This window comes from Hylobates moloch, unplaced genomic scaffold (genome assembly GCF_009828535.3).
Source record: "Hylobates moloch isolate HMO894 unplaced genomic scaffold, HMol_V3 SCAFFOLD_4, whole genome shotgun sequence".
Lineage (NCBI taxonomy): Eukaryota > Metazoa > Chordata > Mammalia > Primates > Hylobatidae > Hylobates > Hylobates moloch.
Window position 1 is genome coordinate 167,786,269 of NW_026652279.1, and position 11,531 is coordinate 167,797,799.

At 43.5% G+C, this 11,531-nt stretch overlaps 1 long non-coding RNA gene across 1 annotated transcript; it reads left to right on the top strand.

The window, feature by feature from the left end:
- Window positions 1–480: 480 nt before the first annotated feature.
- On the top strand, window positions 481–2,789 carry LOC131383205 (uncharacterized). Its single transcript, XR_009213027.1, has 2 exons — window positions 481–772; window positions 2,632–2,789. It is a non-coding gene; the product is annotated as an uncharacterized LOC131383205 (long non-coding RNA).
- Window positions 2,790–11,531: the final 8,742 nt, after the last annotated feature.

An 11,531-nucleotide genomic window follows, 5' to 3' on the forward strand; every position in this document is an offset into this window, starting at 1 on the left:
GCCTGAGCCACTGTTTTAATTCCAGTGAATTCATTAAAAGACGAGAGGGTCCCAGGGACCTCCCTGGGAACGCTTGGATGGGGCGGGGGGGGGGTGGGGTGTCAGGGCTTTCCTACCCTCCCCGTTTCCCATCCCTCAGAATGTTCGAGAAATCCCAGCACACAGGAAGATGCAGTGGCCGAGGCCCGTAGAAGGAAGTGGGCGAAGGGCGGAGGAGGACGCGCGGGGCCGCGGTCGGGGGCGCGGGGCAGGTCCTGGGGCGCGGACACCCAGGCAGGTTCGGGGCGCAGCCCGGGGAGACCTTGGGCAAGGCCTCCAGGCGGGGACGGGAAAGGGAACGGGGACAGGGCGCAGGGCAGAGGACCGGGATGCGAACAGGGACGGAAACGGGGACAGGGCACAGGGCAGAGCACAGGGCACAGGGCAGAGCACAGAGCGCAGGGGCGCAGAGAAGGGGACAAAGACGGGGCCGGAGGGGCCTGAGGGGGATTCCGTGCGGGAATCAGCGGCGCCACCCAGCCCCGCACATCGCGGAGAGCGGCCCGCGTGCTTCTGAGAGCGCGGCCCCTGACGTTTCTGCTGCGTGCTGGCACCGAACCTACAGAAAGCAAAACCCTAGAGGAAGATAGTCGGCGGCTTTTTGGCTCGGAGACAAAACGGAGCCCTGCGGGTGCAGCCTGGGCTGCCTCAGGCGCATCCCCAGGCGCTGCGGGTGTCGCCGGAGGCCTTGAAGTCCTCCCGTGCGTCTCGATGCCACCAGTTTGTTTCTTTGGTGAGGAATCGGTTCACGGTGAAACTTCCTTCCTCAGCCGGTGGGGAGCCGGGGCTGAGCTGGGCGGCGACCGTTGCGCTGGGACGCACTGCCCCCTACTGGCCGCTGCGCCGCGTTCCCAGCTGCTCGAGTGGTTGGTTCAGTGAACTCGGATTAATTTAAATACAGCCGTAGATTTGGCTTTTTCCCTCCCGGGCGAATCTTATTAAAAAAAAAAAAAAAAAAACTAGGGAGAGTACCAAACTTAAAATAATAAACAGACTGAAGGATATTATTTCTTAACCTTTATACAGCCTCCTGAAAGAGTGAAAATTTTATTGTGAGGGTAAAATCAGAGTTTGGCTCTCTAGTAGCCCTTCCGCTTTAATGTGCTTTGAGACTATTCTTATGAGGTTAGAAATTCTTTGGTTAATGCATATTTATTAAAGACTAAATCATACTACTTTCCAAAATATTAGGCTCTATCAGCAACCTTTGATATGAAAAGAAACCATCTTAGTCCAACTCCAAGAGCAAAACAAATAATGCAGTGAAATATCTTTAAAGTTCAAACAAAATGTTACCAGACATACTTGAGATATACCGTCCAAATTACTAGGTTACATTAATTGCTCACAAGCAACCATCACCTGATCATTTTATGCTTTCTAATAACTTAAATGTCCCTAAATTATAGAGTTGATTAATGCGTAATCGTCAAAGGAACTGTGCTCAAGTGAAAGTCACTTGCAAAGCCTGGATTGGAGTTAATTGTCTCAAAATCCTTAGCCTACTGCTTCAACTACAGAACAATGCTCTGCCTTTATTAGTAAGTAGGAGAAAGAAGTTGTTATGTCAAACACTTTATTGCAAATCCGAGGTTCAGCAGTGAATTCTAATTAATTTTATTATTAAAAAACCCAAACTTTAAAACATTTTTTCAAAGGGTGGCAACTGTGGCATGGAAATGGATGGATCATTGTTTATTTAAGGGATGTCTCTGTTAGAGTTAGTTGTGTTTTGCTGCGTATAATTATTTTGGGGTTTGGAGGAACCTCAGTTGGCTTTTCCTCGGGTTCTTCAAATTAAATAGCTGGGTTGCACACATCTTCGTTGGGTTCTGGTTGAGTAAACTTCAGTGTAGTGGGGTGTCCCATCACTTCCTGGATGAACAGTTGGTTGCCGAGAGCAGGTTTATTTAAAGCCAGAAACTCGTTTAAATAAGTCTTTGGTCACGCTGTTGAGGGGGCTGTTAATGCAGTGTGAGCAGCGACCATCCATGCATGAGGAAGTTGATAAAAGAATCTCTGGTTTTCTGACGATGTAGGTCTTAATGGAGCCTTTTTGGTAAATCTAAGACTTTATGTTCATTTTATTATACACAGTCTTAATTTGAGTCTGAAAAGGGGAGCTCCAGGGCAGACATAAAATTAACTTCTCTTTCAGCGTCCTAACCTTTGGGTTTTAATTTATGCACTTGTCAATCTTATGAATGCCTCATGAACCCCAGCTATTGATTTCCGTGGCCAATGCTATTTTTCCTGTTTATTATAATATATTGTCCCATTGTTGCCGGCCGTTTGCGCTCAGTTAGATTTCCCACACAGCGGACAGGAAACCGTTCCATGGCATCAGACTTCCTTAGATTGATTTTCACAGAGGCAGGGAGGGACCTTCCCACTTCTGGGCCCTTTGTGCTGAGACTACCCAGGGGCCCCAGCAACCCGCCTGTGTGGACGCTTCCTTCCAGGCCCCCAGTGCAGACAGCAGTCTCCCCAGGCCCTCCCACTGCAGTCCCACGCAGCCCCTGGGAAAAGCTCCCCTTATCAGCGCTGAATGTTATGTCATTTCTTTTTACTCACGATGTTTATTGTCTTTAGAGCCTGCTCTGTGGGAATGTTCTTTTCAAGGGCGACAATGGGGAATGGCGAACAACACTGGTGAAATCACACAGCCCTGGAGCGCCAGGCCTTCCAGTCGCTTCATAATTAGAAAACAAAACACTCAGCTACAATACAAATGATGTTTTTACACTCTCTGGCTACTGAATTATTTATTAATAAAAAGCTTTATCACCACTGCGTTACCTACCACCCTAAAAGTAGGTTACAAGAAAAACTGAGAACCCATTCGGGGTGAACCAGAAGAATAAAAGGGCTCTTTCTAAAAAGTAGTCCATGTTTATGTTACTATTTTGAGTTGTGCTGAACACCCATAAGCTTTTTGGCAAACGTCAGCATGTGCCCCAGTGAGCTGGGATTTAAGAGACACCTGTCCTACCTATAGGCAACACTCAGTTTGAAATAATTTAAACTCAACAAACTGACTGAGACAGCACATGTGGGTGTTTTATATTTTTAAAAAGTAGGCCACTACAATTACTGATTTGTTTAGATATGTACCATCAGACTCAAAATCATTTTTTTCTTATTGTAAATTTGTCTTCCTAGGACTAGTTTATTGCAAAATATAACACAAAATGTACTGGATAACATTATTAAAAATCAGGCACCATCCTTTGAAAATGATTATTAATTTACACTCTGAAATTAATGTTCCCCCAAGGAGCTCATTATCAATTAGAAAACCTCCTGCAGTAAATAGTTGACAGATGAAGCCAGTTCCACAACCACAGCTACAACCCCATGGAGGAATCTATATGTAAAAGACGCTTTAGATTTTTTTAGGGGGAGAGTTCTTCTTCTTCTTTTTTTTTTTTTTTTATTTTCCCGACGATTTCAGAGGTCACACGGAGAATGATGTAAATTTTCCATAAAAGTCTCCATAGAATTTATCCAGGGATGTCAAAACAGAGGAATCTACAGAGAAGAAACTCAATTTCTACTGCAGAGCTGTACATGTCAGTATGAATCATTTCCACCTGTGGAGATTGATGACCAATTTATAGATCTGAGTGAATGAATGATTTTGATCAGTGAAAAACCCAATCTTGTTCATTTGCATCTGCAGTGGGCAGTCCTTTTAGAGTTTGAGCTTCATTAAATCATTTCCATAGTTTAGAATTAATTGAATCAATTAAATCACAACAAGGCTCTCAGGTAGAGGAAGTTACAGACATATGCATTTCTATTTTACTAATTTGGAAACAGAAGGCTGCAGGTATTGCATATGCAATTGTATCTTCCCAGCAAGCAGCCTGGATGGGAGGCAGGCTTCAGTTGCACTGTTATCCCTTTTGTGTGTGTGTGTGTGTGTGTGTGTGTGTGTGTGTGTGTGGCGGGGATGGGAACTTATCTTCTAGTGAATACGTATTAGGAATTAAAATGGATGAGCAGATCATTTAATTTGACATGAATAGATACTGGTACATGTCCCAGGTAGGTTCTGCTTCAGGATGAATATGGGGAAATGCGATGCATCCTGGGAGAAGTTTATTCCCTGTCACCCACTTGGTGAAGTGACTGATACTGCAGTTTACAGATTTGATGAGATTATTAATAGAGGCAGGTGGGCCATGTGGAGGGCATGGTACCATGTTAATTAAGAATTTCAATATTTATTCTCTAATGGATATTCATAGTTTCATATTTCTCACTTACTTTTTTCTTAGGCCATAGTTTCAATCTTTTATAAACCTTGGTCAATGTCAACAGATTATATGAACTGGATCCAGGGATTTTTGTTCACAACTTTCTTTACATAGTGATTCCAGGTGGAAGGCTGCAAAAACATTGTCTTGAATATTTTTGAGAATATGATTCTTGTTCTCTTGGGAGAGTGCATAGGACAGGGATCTTAGGTGCCTTTCCTGCCTCTCTGATTTTAGAGTCAAAAGTTGAGGCCGGGCGCGGTGGCTCACTCACTCTTGTAATCCCAGCACTTGGGGAGGCCGAGGAGGGTGGATCACAAGGTCAAGAGATCGAGACCATCCTGGCCAACATGGTGAAACCCCGTCTCTACTAAAAATACAGAAATTAGCCGGGCATGGTGGTGTGCACCTGTAGAAGCTGAGGCAGGAGAATCACTTGAACCCGGGAGGTAGAGGTTGCAGTGAGCCAAGATCGCGCCACTGCACTCCAGCCTGGCGACAGAGCGAGACTCCGTCTCGAGACTCCATCTCAAAACAACAACAAAAGCTGATCTGGGGAGGAATGGGGAATTTAAATTTGTGAGCAAAGTAGGCGACTGGGGAGTGGGGCAAGGATTGTATGCGTGAAACTATGCGTTCACCTGGAGGAGTAATCTAGGGATACCCTTAAGCCTCTGGCTTGAGTGACTGGCTTCTTGATAGCGCTCATCTCTAAGGTTGGGAAAATATTAAGAGGCAACAGTTTCGGTTGGGGAATTAAGTAGGTCACAAGTTCAGTTGAGGATGTGTTGAGTTGCGGTGTTGAGTTGTAGTGCTGAGTTGTGACAGTGAGCAGGAGGCACATGCAGATATCTATGTCCAGAAGGCAGTTGCTCCGTGCACAGGGGACTGGGAAGGGTGATGAATTTCTGGTCTGTAGACGTCATCAGAACCTCGAGAATACCTGAGATCCCACAGCAGAACGTAAAAAAGGATTCCAGGGGGCCAAGGAAAAAACCCACAGTGAACACCTGTTTTAAGGGTAAGAAGAGGAGCACCTCAAAATAAAAATAAAAACAAAAAAACCAAACCATGTGGAGAAAGAATCATTAGAGAACAGTCACAGAAATTGTGTCAGTGAATCCTTGTAAAATCTTTACTCAGGAAGCCGTTTGTCATGTAACAAAGTCTCTTTTACATGAAAACATCTAGTGTTGATACACTTTTGCTAGGGGACTGTAGGGTTATGAGGTTCAATCCATTACATTTTTAATAGATTATATGTATAAATTGCACAGTGAGAAGCTGCACACGTAGGCATGTTCGTCACCTTACCTATTGCTCTGAGTCTTGAGAGTGTTTTGCATGCTCTTTCTTCATAATATTTTTGCTAAAGTACAGCATAGAGGACACTCACTTCTCAGAGCCCCAGAGAACATAAAAGTGGTTATCACGCCATATTGTCCTTATGAGTCATCTGAGTCATCTCAAAAATGAAGGAGAGAGACCGGTCACCTCATGAGGCAAGAGCATTTATCAGCCAGGGCCATGGTGCCTGAAGGTGGATGAATTCCTTTTCTTAGGTAGCTTTTTCTCTGCCTAAATTATGAAATAGTTCAAGGAAATGGACATCACTACCAAAGGACAGAGAAAATCGTGTTTTCTCTTGACCAGGAAATACATGAGTTTGTTTCCATTGTTGGTTAAAAACAAACAAACAAAATTCTTCTGATTGAGGGCTCTCTTTGGAGCTTTAGAATCTACTTGTCACTGCCTTAAAAAAAAACAGGCTAATTAATACATTCGTACTTTGGAAAGGAGAAGGGACTGTCCCTTGATATTTGGCCAAACAGTGTTCTAAAATACTGAGTGATGAGAGGGGTCCAGGAAGATAAAGGCTGAGCAGTGTGTACAAGCTCCGATGATAAAGACGTATTTGGTGCTGTTTGTCAGTCTTTCTGGGGAGTCCTGGGGGCAGAAAGCAGATGGCAGCCTGTAGGAAGAATGCATGGGAGGTGAGGAGGGAGAGGAAGGGGATGGAGATATCACTTCTATCACTTGGAAGCAGCTTGGCTGAGAAGGGAAAGAAAGCTAGAAAGGTGAAGGCTAGGCAGGGACAGGGAGTCAGAGCAATTTTTGTTTCTTTGTTTTACTTTAGGAAATAACTGAGGCTGTTTAGAAGCGGTGGATAATTGTGTGCGAGACAGAAATAAGAGGAGAGGCCTCTGTCTGTTCAGGCTGCTGTCACAAAAATGTCATAGCCTGGGTGGGTCATAAGCAACAGAAATTGATCTCTCACAGTTCTGGAGGCTCTAAGGTCAAGGTGCCGGCTGACTCTAGGTCTGATGAGGGCTGTCTTCTCCCTGTGTTCTCACCTGGCACAGAGGATGAGGCAGCTCTCTGGCTCTCTTTCATAAGGGGTTTTATAATCCTATTTTATAAGGGATTTTACAGTCCCTTTTATGAAGGTAGAGTCCTCCTGACCTAATCACCTACCAGAGGCCCCACCTTCAAATACCATCACACTGGGGGTTAGAATTTTAATACATGAATTTGTCGGGCGGTGGGGCGGGGTGGTACAAACATTCAGTCTATACCATTCTACGCCTCCCTCCACCACAAATTAACATCCTTCTCATATGCAGATATATTCATTACATACAAAGAACCCTCAAAGTCTTAACTTTGTTATAGCACCAACACTAAAGTCTAAAATCCAAAGTCTTATCTAAATATCTTCTCAACCAAATACGGCTGAGACTCAAGGTACAGTTCATCCCCAGGTAAATTTCTCTCCAGTTGTGAATCTGTGAAACCACACATTATGTGCTTCCAAAATATAACAGTGGGACCGGTGTAGGACAGAGATTTCCATTCCAAAAGGGAGAACTAGGAAGGAAGAAGGGGGTAACAGGCCCACATGAGTTTAAGCTACAGGCACACTCCCCGAGATCCTAAGGCTGGAGAATAATCCTCTTTGGCTCAATGTTCTGCCCTCCAGGTCCACTGAAGTGGCAATGCCCTGGCATGCCATTCAGTGGCATGGTGGAATGGACCTGGGGCAGCTCACTGCCTGAGTCCTGCCCCTGTGGTTCAGGGAATCTCCGTCGCTTGACACCTAGGTGCAGGCAGCACATCCCTGGGACCCGTGTACTATGAAAGCCAATGAGGATGGCACCATGTGGGTGCCATCAAGTTTTTGCAACTTGGGCTCTCCAGAAGGGTGGCTGTTGTGGCCTTTGCTTCACTGAGGCCTGCTGGAGCCACACCTGGGGTGGCCAAGGACTGCAGCACCGGAGTGTGGGAAGCAGCGCCCATGATGTGAGGAGGCACCGGGTGGGGTGTCAAGGCCCTGTAGGCACCAGAAACTGCTCTCTCCTTCCTTCTTTTAAAACTGCTTTCCAAACTACCCTCCCGCCCCCCAAGCCCCCTACTCTGGACCTATGATGAGAATGACAGCTCTGAGGATCTGAGGATCTCTGAATCACTTTACAGGTAATTCTTCCATTGTTTTAGAGAATAGCACCTAATGGCTGATCCATACTAATCTCTGTATCGGAGATTTAGTTCTCATATTTTACAGAATGTTCTCATATTTTACATTGAATGTTCTCATATTTTACAGGATGGATAGGCTGAGAAATTTCCAAATCTTTAAGTTTTGCTTTTTTTTCTCCTTACCAATTCTGTCTTTACGTCATTTCTCTTTTCTTGCATTTTACTATAAGCAGTCAGGTGGAACTAAGCTGCACCTTTAGCACTTTGCTTAGAAATTACTTGAGCTAAACATCCCATTTCATTGCTTTCAAGTTCTACCTTCCACAAAACACTAGAACATGAACAGAATTTGACCGAGTTCTTTGCCACTGTATATGAAAGGTCACCTTTCTTCATTGTCCAGTATGTTCTTCATTTCTGTCTGACCTCATCAGAATGAACTTCACCATCCCTATTTCTACCAACATTCCGTTCAGGATTATTTCAGGTATTCTCTAAGAAGACCGAAGCTTTCTCTACAGCTCTCTTCTTTTCTGAGTCCTTATCAGAATTGCCATTAATTTTTTCATTGTTTGTTCATGGCAATGTAACTTTTTCTAGCATGCACCTCAAAAATCTCCCAGCCTCTGCTCATTACCCAGCTCCAAAGACATTTGGAACATTTTTAGATATTTGTTAGAGTGGCATCCCCACTTCTTAGTACCAATTTCTGTCCTAGTCTGTTTAGGCACATAACAAAAAGTACAATAGACTGGGTGGCTTATAAACAATAGAAATTTATTCTATTCTCACATTTCTGGAGGCTGGGAAATCCAAGATCAAGGCAGTAGAAGACTTGGCATCTGGTGAAGGTCTACTTCCTGGTTTGTAGATGGTAGGTGGGAGGGGTAAGAGAGCTCTCCAGAGTCTCTGTTAAAGTCACTAATCCCATTCCTAACCACCTAATCGCCTACCAATGGGTCCATCTCCAAATGCCATCACAATGGAGGTTAGGATTTCAACATATGAATTTGGGGGGCAGGACACAAATATTCAGTCTATAGCAAAAGAATAAAAATATTTAAGCAGCAGAATGAGAGCAAGAATGAGTATTCTTATCACTCCTAAGTGATCTTAATAAGCACAAGCACTAACCCCCCATGACTGTCAGATCTCCAGCCCGGGTTTCTCATCTGGGCTGATTCACAGCCACCAGGATGTTCCCTCCTAAAACTCTGTCTCCCAAGTCCTCATTAACAACACAAAGAGAGAACACATTAGGTTTGATGAATTCTAGTAGATTGCATTAGACTCATGTCTTCTTGACTTCTCCATACCAATTGCCTTCTGATTTCTCACCCCCTTTTGATCTAAAGATTTATGTATGTTGCTGGGGCTGGGCACGGTGGCTCACGCCTGTAATCACAGCACTTTGGGAGGCCGAGGCAGGTAGATCCTGAGGTCAGGAGTTTGAGAACAGCCTGGGCAACAAGGTAAAACCCTGCCTCTACTAAAAATACAAAAATTAGCTGGGTGTGGTGGTGTGCGTCTGTAGTCCCAGCTACTTGGGAGGCCGAGGCAGGAAAATCACTTGAACCTGGGAGGCAGAGGTTGCAGTGAGCTGAGATCATGCCACTGCACTCCAGCCTGGGAGACAGAGTGACACTGTCTCAAAAAAAAAAAAAAAAAAAAGATTTATGTGTGTTGCTGGGCCAGTTTTCCTAAATCACATTTGATTCTCTTGATTTAAAATTGCTTGGTGGTTCTCCATCAATTATATTTGGATAAATCTCAACCTCCTTATCTTGGAAGATGAGACGAGGTATATCATACAAGTCTGTCTGTCAATCTGGTTGTGCCCTTTCTTAATACACATTGAATTTGTGGTCATGCCAAACTTCACACCTGTAGCTCATTAAACACATTGTGTGGGCCTTGGAGAGTGTCAGCTGGTGTCACATTTCTCATCCACCAACTATGCATCTTGTCAACTTGGGCAGGTTACTTAACATTTGTCCAAGTTTTCCTATGTGTAAAGTGAGGTAAACAGCACCTACCTCACTGCGTTGTTGGGAATATTTAATATGGCAATACTTTAAAGTCCTTGGAACAGAGTCTAGGGCAGAATAATAGTTCGAGTTTTAGCTATCATTATTATCAATGCTATTATTACGATTACATGTCTTCAATTCGTTCTCTTATATTAGCTCTTGTCTCTTGGGCTATTTTCCCACGTTTCTTCAAGTTGGTCAAATTCCTGTCTTAGGATTCAGTCAAAATGCGAACTCTTCTATCTCTCCTGGTTGTCCTCAGGCCGTTAGCCTCATCCACACTTGTTTCCTGCGTTTTCCAGGGGTGTTTCTGTGTGTGCAGATTTTCCTGGCAGCCCTTTGGCATCAGTGGAAATTATTTGTTGACATGTCTATCTCTTCCAGTGTATTATATAACCTTCAACAGCAAAGGCCATGCCGTGTTCACATTTGTACTTCTAGCACTTCATAAAAATGTTATCTTCTCATTAAACTTAGTAAAATACAAATAATATCCTTCAACAGTTAATGTGTCTGTGTTTCATAAAGTATTACTTAGACAAATCAGATATATGACTATATAAAAGAGATATAAGATTAACAAAAAGTCCTGGTTCCATGTGGCCTCTATAGCAATATTTTTTGTTTGTTTGATCGTTTTTTTGAGATGGGGTTTTACTCTGTCATCCAGATTGGAGTGCAGTGGCAAGATCTCAGCTCACTGCAACCTCTGCCTCCCAGAACCAAACAATCCTCCCACCTCAGCCTCCCAAGCAGCTTGGACCAGAGGCGTGTGCCACCATGCCTGGCTAATTTTTGTATTTTTTGTAGAGATAGGGTTTTGCCATGTTGCCCAGGCTGGTCTCGAACTTCTGAGCTCAGGACATCCACCCACCTTGGCCTCCCAAAGTGCTGGGATTACAGGCATGAGCCACCACGCCTGGCCAGCAATGTTTAAAGTGGAATTGTAGGCCCACTGATGGACCCACCGCAAAACAAAAACCATGGTGAATCCTAAAGACCAGTAGCATACTTGCCAAAGGAAAAAAAATTGGAATCAGAAGCTCAAGTTTCAGTCTTTACTTAAATTCTATAAAGTGAAAATTTCTCATTTGGTATGTGTAGAATATTTAAAACATTATAATTAGGAGTTTCTGTCACTAACTGTCTAACTTTGATACAGTCCCTTCTACTGACTTATAATAATTTATATTGTACTTATTTCATTAACCTCTCACCTTTTTAACAAGCTGATATTCAGACATTGCTGACTCATTTTTCTCACTCCCAAATATTCAGATTTTACCTTCACTATTTGATGTTCAAAAGTGATATTTTGAGCGTGGATGATAATGAACAGCAAACCTTTGAGGAAGATGTCAAGCATAGCAGGATATTTGTGCCTTTAGTGGTATTTTTCACAAAGTAGAGTTTGTGAGGTCACAAAGCATCCATATTGTGCTTTAAAGTAATACATAGAAACGTGATAGCTCTCACTTGAGAATGATAAGAAACTATAAGTAGACCAAAGTATAACTTTGAAGAAATTAAAACTTTAAGGACGTTTACATAAAACTTTCAATGCTTATGATGTATTTGATGTTAGGGTGTGATGCCAATGAATGCTGTGATAAGATCCTCTTTCCAGGAGCGATGCAAACTTCTCCCAATTTGTTGCTAAGGTTCTCATCAGTTTTATCAGAACTCAGAATCTTCCTGTCTCCTTTTCCACCTGGAGGTATAG